The 10,487-nt window shown below is 35.1% G+C and overlaps 1 pseudogene; it reads right to left on the bottom strand.

The window, feature by feature from the left end:
- Window positions 1-6,797: 6,797 nt before the first annotated feature.
- LOC149171709 (uncharacterized) lies at window positions 6,798-7,611 on the bottom strand (annotated as a pseudogene).
- Between the last annotated feature and the right edge of the window lie 2,876 nt (window positions 7,612-10,487).

A 10,487-nucleotide genomic window follows, 5' to 3' on the forward strand; every position in this document is an offset into this window, starting at 1 on the left:
AACATATAAATCATATTAAACACTAAATTTACAAGTGTTAATATCATATTTAGAAATGGAAGGATTTGTCTTCACCCTAGGCTCCATGAACCATTCCAAGGTTTCCTCCATTGGATGTTGATCATGAGAAATGGATGAAGGTTGCAGAGATGGATCAACCATTTTATTTTTAGATTTCCCAATCTTCACATCATCCCAAGGAGGCCACCTACATCATAGCTGAAAAATGAGGACGACAAGGAACAAAAGGAATAGTAGGTTCCTCCTTTGAAATTAGAGGTGTCTCATGGTTCACAAAAGTTGGGAGAGATAAGACATCACGGGGTTCAAATTCACAATGTAAATAAATTTGAACCAAACTTTCAAACTTCATTTTAAAGAAATCTCAATTTGTATGCTCTTCATGAAACTCATAAAGTACGTGAAGGAATTGATTAGCAAAATCTCTAATCCATTAGGGTTTATTCTTAGTTCATTAATCTATTTAAGGACCTCTCGATAGTCATACTTATCAAAGGCTAAATGAAGCTCCTTGATAATGTGATCAAAAGAATGAATGGAAGCAGATGGCATGGTATGACACCATCAATTAACTTGACCATCAAGTGTGAGGAAGAAAATTACACAAGCAACATCTTCACAATTGATTTTATAAAATTCACAAAAATAGAGAAAAATAGATATATGATCAACTATGGATATTTCACTGTCACCATCAAACTTAAATTGAGACAAGTTGTAAAGGGGTTCATCAGCGATGAAAAGTTTACCATTGGATTGATTAGAAAAATGCCTTGGGAGTATGATTTGGGGATGAGCCATTTAAGATAGGAGATTCAAAATAGACTCAATGGGAACAATGTGTCATCCGTCCCTCCTTCTAGTGCCAATTGTTGATGTGCTGGAAATCCATCAACGAAGGGGGTATCCTAATATGAAGTCCCAATTAGACTTGACATCATTAGGAGTAGGAGCCCCAGCTGGAGTATCGGCTTGACCACTATAACTTAAGATTTTCCTTGGCTATAAAGAACAACGCAAGAGAGTATGCAAAAAACCTCTGAAATCAGCAAGAAAGTTGACACTATGAAACACCAATTTCAATGTGTAAAAGGAGACTTTCACAAGAGGGAAGTAAGAGTGAGTCTCTAGAAGGAAAGTAATAGTACTATCCTAAGAGAGGCACATGAGAACTAGGAAAGATTCGTCAGTTATATAATGAAATAGTTCACATAGACACAACAAAAATTAAAATAAATACAACACAAATTCAAGAAGATAAGTACCAAATCCAATGAAGTAATTCAATTTCCTTAGTACATATGAACAAAACATATACCACAAACACCTAAAGAATAGTCTTACAATATTCACGATACATGCATGAAAATGTGTTGATTCAACAAGCTTCTAATTATTAGGTGAAACATTCAACTACATAGTAACAATGATGAGACACTAGATCAAATAGAGAAACATTAAGTCACTCCTTGCTTCTCCAAAAAATTATCCTCTCTCCTATGCCAAGCTAGAGAAGCCAAGGATAACTCTCCAAAGTCTAAGCCTCCAAACCCCTTTTCTTTACTTCTGACGGTGTATTTATAACAAGAGGAATGGCATTTCATATCCTCATGACTCTTGAGTTTCTCTCATGACTATTGGAATTCCAAGTCACACTTGAACTTCTACAAGACTCTTGGACTTCTCCTAGTGACTCTTTAGTGTACATGTGACTTTTCGTATTCCACTTGTGCCTTGTGGACTTCCACACATTAACATTTTTTCATCTTCTTGAAAACACATAATAACATCCATAAATAATGTGGTGGGACACATTGACACATATGACATTGTGATGACACTTGGAAAAGACATCACTTGGTACTTATGACATGGAACTTCATAGTGATGTGCCAATATCAAGATTTTATTCTTTTTGTTTTTTTTGTGTCTTCAAGATAGATGTTACATGTGCTTCATCTTCATCCTCCAAGATGTTGATTGGTATGGAGCCTTCATGCGATCTTGACCTTTATTATTTTTTGTAAGTTAGCGTCCATTAATATTCTTGATGACTTCTTACTGGTTCCAACTTCACAAGTGCCTTTTCATATGATCTCCATTTCATCCTCCTTGAACATCATCTTGTCATCTCAAGATACAGAACCTACAGATGGAATTCACTCATGACAAGATAACATTAGTCCAAAAATATCCTAGTCTATCTGATTCTCCATGCAATGCATTGATTAGCCCTGAACTAAGTGTTGGACAAAGAATAAGGCTCAGGGATTGTGTAGTGCGTAGTTCCAAGATGCAAGAGTGATAATTTCGTGACTATGACTGCGCACTGCAGAGTATCTGAGTGTCATAGAAGGAAGATTGTGCAATTGATGGATTTAAGGACACAACAATGAAGGATTTCTCACTAAAACTATATAGTGCGCAGTTTGGGAATACAAGGAGGCACATGATTACGTAGTTGGGAAAGTTACTGAGACAGTGATGAGGGATTGCTCATAGTGATTGTGAAATGCACAGTTTAGGAAGGCCAAAGACTGAAAATTACATAATTTAGCAAGGAAAGAAGGCATACATGAATGGCTTTCTCACTGTGATTGTGTAGTGCGTAGCCCCAGGAGGCCAATGGCTACATAGTTGAGAAAATCAATGAGATAGAGAGGTCATACTGTTGACTGAATTTAACAGTGCGCAAGAAAGGCAGACTGAGGAGGTAGATTGCGTAGTTTCTAAGGGAAGGAGGACAATTCTTGAGCATTGTGACTACACAAGTAGTCTTTAGAGGCAATGACTGCGCGTTGCATAGTTCCAAGAGATAGGACACACTGACTAAGGCTTGAGACTGCAGAATGCATAGTTCAGGAAGCAAATTGGAGGGAGGTTGATCGGGGAAGGATCATCTTCAGAAAATGACTAAGTGTGTGACCAAAGAGGTGAGAGATGGGACCAGAACATGACTTGAACATGATCACACACTTATAGATGATCAACCACTCGACAATGAAACATTCACCACCAAAAATCGACATGTCCTCATTGAAATGACAACATAACAACACTTACCTCCAAGTGCGACACTTAAGATACACATTGCAACACAAGTGACGACACTAATGAAAAAATGTTCAAGAGAGGGTGAATGAGTCTAATACATATCCCCATGATCAATAGAACCCTGTATTACACGAGAATGAACCAAAGTTGCCCTTCAAGAATGTACAAAGGACTCCTTTTCACTACGTGTGACACTTCCCTTACTAAAAGGCGACAATAAGAAAAAGTGAAAACGACACTTACAAAAGCTAAAGAAAGTGAAAGTGACACATGTTATAGTGAAGAGAACACAAAAGCACCACTTGTAGAAGTGAAAGAAAGAAAAAATGATAGTGGCATAAGTGAAACGGACACTAATGAAAACCAAAGTGCACAAAAGAGACAATTGCGAAAACTCACTAGAATAGTAACAAAATTGAAACCAAAGTGAGAGGGATTTTTTAGTGATATTGTACACTAACTGTCGGCATAGGTCGCTCAATGTATAATTCCCTAGGGTGTACATTGACATGGGCATGCTTGAAGGAAGAGCGCTTGTACATGCATCAAAAGATAAGCATATGTAAGAAAGTGACTTTGACATTTGGAAACATCAACCGACCATTTAGCAACTATGAGCAATAAAGGAATGACAGATCCTAGGATCACAAGTAGGCTCCAAAATTCAAGTGTAGGAAAAATTTTGGAGGGTGTTTGTCACAGCAACAATAGAACCCAAAGTTCCATAATCTAACAAAACACATCAATACAAAGTATCATCTCATTCGACATCATGTTGAAGCCAAGACTATTCACCTTTGCCATTGTTCCACAAATCAACAGATTACAGACATCTTCACCAAAACACTTGGAAGGTAAAAGTTTGAAAGATTCAGAATGATGCTTGGACTCACGAACATCCCTTCAGATTAAGGGGAGTAATGTTGAGAGCTAATCTGAAAGGATTGAGATTATTGTAATTAATTTAATATTTCAATTATGAATTTGAGAAAACCAAAATACCTTGGAATTGGAATCCCAAAAATCTCTCACACATAATATATATATATATATATATATATATGCTTTAGTTAATACAATTACCTAAGTTACATTGTGGAGTTACCAATACTTGACAAACATGAACAAAAATATATCCTATAATTTATTTATATAGAATTGTGCTTTAAATTTTGATATTAATTTTAATATTAAAAATTCCATAAATAATTGGAATATCATCTCTTCTCTCATGTATCTGCCTCGAATACATGACCACGAGCGAGTTATTCCTGGTTGCGTGGTTTTCCTTGAATAACAGTGATGAGTCCACCTATATATATGTGTGTGTGTGCGCTTTAGTTAATACAATTACCTAAGTTACATTGTGGAGTTACCAATACTTGATATGACAAACATGAATAAAAATATATCCTATAATTTATTTATATAGAATTGTGCTTTAATTTTCGATATTAATTTTAATATTAAAAATTCCATAAATAATTGGAATATCATCTCTTCTCTCATGTATTTGCATCGAATACATGACCACGAGCGAGTTATTCCTAGTTGAGTGCTTTTCCTTGAATAACGGTGATGAGTCTACCTTCATTCGCGGTTAGCAGCAAAAAATGGTTGTCCTCATTGCTAATTTAACCACTAAACTATAATAGGTTTTGTCATCCCACCAAACTTCATCACTCTTCATCACTGACTTGGTACTCAATGGAATTCGAAGAATCGTGGACACCTACTGAATGATGAGCACAACCATTTATGTCGCTTACCTCTAAAACATAAAAATATTTTCAGTGCTTCTCGAACGTTTACGTTTAGTCAATGCCCACATGGTTTCGTCAATCACTATTCGAGTCACCACGATCATATCCATGTGGGCCCCTCCATTTCCCACAGTCATGATACATGAAGCGTCGTCTATAAAAAGATTTTCAAAGTGGCGTCCCTGTGGACGTTAGTAAGTCCAACTCGCATGATGACCCTACCCCATTTGTTAAAGTAGTTACATGCATAGACTCATTTAGTCACATCTACCTCTTGTCACTGTCACCCTCCACGCGGTTTTGTAATCACCACATAGATAAACCCCACTACTTCACTTTTACATGCACGCAACAAAAAGTAGACGTGGTGATCGGAAATTCTAGTTGGATTTCATAAATTTTTGGAAATTTGAAATATAGCAGTCAAGTTTTAAGATTTCAAGTGTCCAGAATTTTTGATACTGCTGAAATTTTTTCCATAATTAAAAAGCTATTCAAATACTCTCACTATCAAATTTCTTAATCTTTTTCCAGAAAATTTCACTGTGCAGAAGGAATTGCGATGTCAAGACGGAATGGTGATCTCTGTAGACAACGCCAAAGTAAACGATTCGGAAATTATAACATGTGTCAAAAGTTCAGTACAATCTCTGTTGGAACTTGAGGAGTAAAATATTTAATTGCTTTTTTGGCAACCTACAAACCCGCAACATCATTATGTGAAAATGTCAATGTCGTGTAGGACCAAGAAACTATTCTAGTCAAAATTTCACTGTCAAGAGGGAGGAATTGTGATCTCTGTAGACAATGCGAAAGTAAACGATTCGGAAATTACAACATGTGTCAAAAGTTCAGTACAATCTCTGTTGGAATTTGAGGAGTAAAATATTTAATCGCTTTTTTGTGGGGCAACCGACAAACCCGCAATATCAGTATGTGAAAATGTCAATGTCGTGTAGCACGAAGAAACTGTTCAGTGCATCCAACGAATGGGAAGTCGAACCATGTTTTCATGTAAGCATTATGAAAAATATACAAATTCATAAGAATATATCCATGTTTATAATCCACCAATAAGATAATTGAGGATATTGTGGGGAAAGTCTAGACTCCAGCGTCGCTAGATTTAAGAATCATTCAACTGTAAAAGAGTTAGACATAGTGGAAGAATGAATACATTAGTGACAGAAAAATTGAAGTTCCTATCACGGATGTTGCTTTATGTCCGCTTCATCTTTGTGGTGTTAACAGACATCAATATTTTAAAACACATCTGAGTTTCATGGTATCAGTAAGTTGTTAAAAATCGACATTGATACTCACGGATGACAACTCAGATAGAAATATAAATATAACCAAGTCTTATTGAGGTGATAAAGCAATTGATTCTGGTGTTGTTTTTTGTGGTGTTGTTTTTTGTGATAGAAGCTGGTGAAAATATTTAAGGTGAAATTTTGATTGTATTATTTAAATTGGTTTTTTTATTGTATATATAGATTCGGCACCTTGAAAAACTCGTAAAATACTTGGATTGTATAAGTGCTACCTATCAAACTTGTGATTTCAATAAATTCTTATAAAATTTTAGAGAAATTAAAAAAAAAACCAAAAAAAATTCTTAGAAATAGAAATTTTAACAACTCTATTTAGAGATTTTAACAACTCTATTGATTGCACTTCGACTAAAAATCTTTCTCGATTCAACTAAACATTTCGTTGATCACATTTTGACAAAACGCCTAGTGTGAAAACATATAAATGATTTAACAAAATCAAGTTATAAAAACTTCAGCTGAAGGTTCCTCCTTGAACTTGTTTTTTATAGTAAAATTTTGATTTGCTCATGGATTCACAGAGTGACAGTTCGGAGGAAATAGCCTTGGAAACAAACTGACATACTCGGCACTGATTATGTTTTTTCACATACAAAATCAGGAAATGTTTCTTTCAATATGCATGTTACAATACTTCATCATCGTTGCTCTAATGTTGAACTGGTTTAAAATCGTTCTAAACGTCATGAAACTCGGCTCCACTAATCCCAAATCATTTTTGTTGTGGCGATTCAAGATCATTTTGAATAACCAAATGTTCATTCAACTGCCAAATATCATTGTCCCACAGAGACCCATAGAAATCCTCCGTAGTCTCAGCATATCCATACCCCGCATCCGAATAGTCCATAGTATTGGCGATTGAATCTCCCTCGATGTAGTTGATGATGATTCCAAATTCGTGGGGACAGATATGGTCTTCCAAGAAGCCAAGTTCTGCACCAACATCGTCGGGATCCTTGAAGTCTTTTACATAGCAAACTGAGGTCGTTGCTTCAGAATTCCGCGCTGTCAACTCGTCTTCTTTAATAGAACCCATCTGATCATTACTTCCCTTCTCGTCAGTAGACCTAAAATCATTATGCGTTTGCGCCTTCAACCCGATTTCCGCCTTCATCATTATAGACTTTTGAACCGCGTTCAATCCGATCTCGCTGTCAAGCTCATTGATAGCATCAATCCCTTCTGGGTTACTGACTTTGTTATCCATATCATCGATCTTGTCGAGCAAGCTCGTGAGATCGCTGTCATACGCCAACGCTCTGCTAATGGTTCGTTTTGCGTCTGGCAAAGCGAATCCGCCATTCCAGTATTCATCTCTCCCTCTCTTACTCTGAGAAACATGGGAATAGGTGGTCATCTCTGCAAGGAAATACTGAGACAAACACAAAACACATACAACAGAAAGCCCTGTTTTCATAGACGTTGCATAGAGTTGGGTTACAGACTCCACACCACCTTCCCATCCGCAAAATTGTCTACAATATATCGATAGCTAGTTGTAGTTGGAACAGCAGAAATCCCGCGTGAGGTGAACCCCACTTTGCGAAGAATCCAATCCCACGTTTTTCCCAGTTGCGACGGGACCAGTAGGACCCACTATAAACCGCTGTTGGAATCTCACTGCATTGTACGTGAGCAAACGGAAAAAATTCAATGAAAATGTGGATCATGAATTGAACAGGCTTTGCAACAAACACGTGGTACACAGCCTTTTACCGAAGGTATCGCCTATGGGTCAACTTCCAACATGCTCGGTATTTTTCGATTTATTAAAAAGAAAAGAAAATTATGACTTATGTATTGCTCCGTAATTTAGGGATGTAAAAGCATTCCTCTATCGTGATTATCCCTTTCGATATCTTTGGACTTTTGCAGTTTCCAGGAAAGTAGGTGCTAAAATGACGGTGAGCACCCAAAATTTTAATGTACTTCTGCAAGTGGTTGAATACATTAAGCCGCTACTACTGTTTGCTTCTTTTTTGGGGTCAAAATTGGTAACGATTGTTCGGTGATAAAGCAAGCGTCGTCAAAATATTCTCTTATTAAACATTAATTTATAAATTTATTTTTATTTCTCGATTTAATTTTATTGGTAATTTTATTTTTATTAAAAGTAATTAATGAATGAGTTGTTTTTAATGAGATTTTTTGAAAGTTTTTCAAGTGGGTTTTTCCGGTCTAATTTTTCGAAAATCCTGCAGGAATTTATTGAAATCACAAGTTGAATGGGTAACCCTTGCACAATCGAAATACCCTAGGAATTTTTCAGGGCATTGAATCCATACAAGTTTAAATAACACTCCTTTAATGAATAACATTTTGCATGTGTAATAATATTATGATTGAACAAAGAGGTTCATTCAACAACATATGAAGGTGATCTGTAAGTGTGTTTGTCATCTTAAAACAAAAACAAATTATTGTCTAAATAGAAAAGCAATATGTTGTATTAAAAACAAAAAAAAATATGCTATGTATATTTAATTAGTTGTCCACGTGACATAATATAATTTTATGTAAAAAAATTAAGGAATTTTTCAAGTTGTTGAAGCCATACAAGTTTAAATAACACTCCTTTAATGAATAACATTTTATGTGTGTAATAATATAATGATTGAATCTAGAGGTTCATTCGAGAGCATGTGAAGGTGATGTGTAAGTGTGTACATCACCTTAAAACAAAAATAATTTATTCTCTAAATAGAAACGCAATATAGGTTGTATTAAAAAAGAAAGAAATATGCTATGCATATATATATATATATATATATATATATTTTTTTTTTCAAAAGGTGGAAAAACCTATCAAACTCAGTTTGTCAAACCAACAGTGAGGACAACCATCTCTGGCTGCTATCCCCGAATGTTAGTTTAACACATCACTGTTATCAAGGAAAACCACGCCACCTGAAATAACCCGCTGGTGGTCCGTAAGGGAGCAGGCTATCACTCCTGCCAGATGCCTCTTGGTCTTGGGCCGTTAACCTGTTTCCTTACGTCCGAGGAAGACGAGCTCTTAGCCAAGCAGAAGCAGTTTTAGGGCATACTCCAGGCCCCTATGCTATGCATATTTAATTAGTTGTCCATATGACATAATATAATTTTATGTAAATAAATTAGAAGTAAAATAAATATGTGAGTAAGATGTTTAAACCTTATATTTTTCAAAATTATTTTAACAGAAATATGTGTATATAGAAAAATGTTAAAAGAAAATATTTTAATGTTGTATATAATAACATGTTCAATGTGGAATGTGAATAAAATATTTTAGTATGAATTAATGTTGACGTATATTTAAAATATATATTAGTAACCAAAAAAAATTAATGTACCCTTATAAAATGACTCAATAAACATGTTATGTAATCTCTATAACATTTAAAAATAGAATTTGAACAATACAAAATGACACATTTTTTTTCACTCTAAAATAACTTTGCACCTAAAGAAATTTGAACCTCTTGGCTTATGCTAGATCCTACAACCGAGTGCAAAGGTGATGTGTAAGTATGTTTTTTCGTTAACAGAGAAATCAGCAACTGGAGCAGCCTCGCAACTCGCGTTACACAGGGTCGATCCTGACCGCTACTACTATAACCCCTGGGAAACTGCGCCCACCCCTCTCCACAGCGTCGGGTTAGTCTGGGGGAATTGAACTCGTGACCTTCAGTACGGAGCCCGCCTTTCTAACGAACTTCACCGTATTGTGATTACCAACTCGCCTACCCCCGTGGGGCTTATGTAAAGTAATTAGAAGTAAAAAAAAAATGTGAGTAAGATGTTTAAACCTTATATTTTTTAAAAATATTTTAATACATGATATCAACTTCATAAATATGTATATATAGAAAAAATGTTAAAAAATATATTTTAATGTTGTATAGAACAAAATATCCAATGTGGAATATGAATAAATTATTTTAATATGAATTAATTTTGACCTATACTTAAAAATATAATAATAACAACGAAACCAATTTAATGTACCCTTATAAAATGACTCAATACACTTGTTATGTAATATGTATAGCATTCAAAAATACAATTTAAATAATAAAAAATTACACATTTTTTTGCACTCTAAAATAACTTTGCACCTAGAGAAATTTGATCATCTTGGCTCATGTTAGATCCATGGTTAAGATGGAACTATGTTGATTGAGCTAAGAGGCTCATTCTACAATCCATTCTACAACCCAGTGTAAAGGTGATGTGTAAGTATGTTCACGTGTCTTACAACAAAAATAAAATATTCTCTAAATAGAGAAAGAATGTCGGTTGTATTAAACAAGAAAAAATATATACTATG

The sequence above is a fragment of the Pinus tabuliformis genome, chromosome 4_2, assembly GCF_031772625.1.
Source record: "Pinus tabuliformis cultivar Carrire ecotype Pingquan chromosome 4_2, CPIR1, whole genome shotgun sequence".
Classification (NCBI taxonomy): Eukaryota; Viridiplantae; Streptophyta; class Pinopsida; order Pinales; family Pinaceae; genus Pinus; species Pinus tabuliformis.